Consider the following 278-nt stretch of genomic DNA (forward strand, 5'->3'; position numbering starts at 1 on the left):
ATATACACACAAAAAACAACAAACACATTAAACATTTATTTTTTTTATTTTTATTATTTTTATTTTTATTATTTTTATTTTTATTATTGTTCTTGTTGTTGTCGTTGTTTTATCTTTATTGTTTCTGTTTATTATTATTTTCTTTTTTTATTTTTTTGTTTATTATTTTTGCTTTTGTTGTTGTTCTTATTGTCCCTATTGTTATTATTATTCTTATCGTTTACTATCATTATAATTTTTTTTTTTTTTTTTTTTTTTTTTTTTTTTTTTTTTTTTTT

Source organism: Eimeria mitis, genomic scaffold, assembly GCF_000499745.2.
Source record: "Eimeria mitis Houghton genomic scaffold, Emh_scaff887, whole genome shotgun sequence".
NCBI lineage: Eukaryota > Apicomplexa > Conoidasida > Eucoccidiorida > Eimeriidae > Eimeria > Eimeria mitis.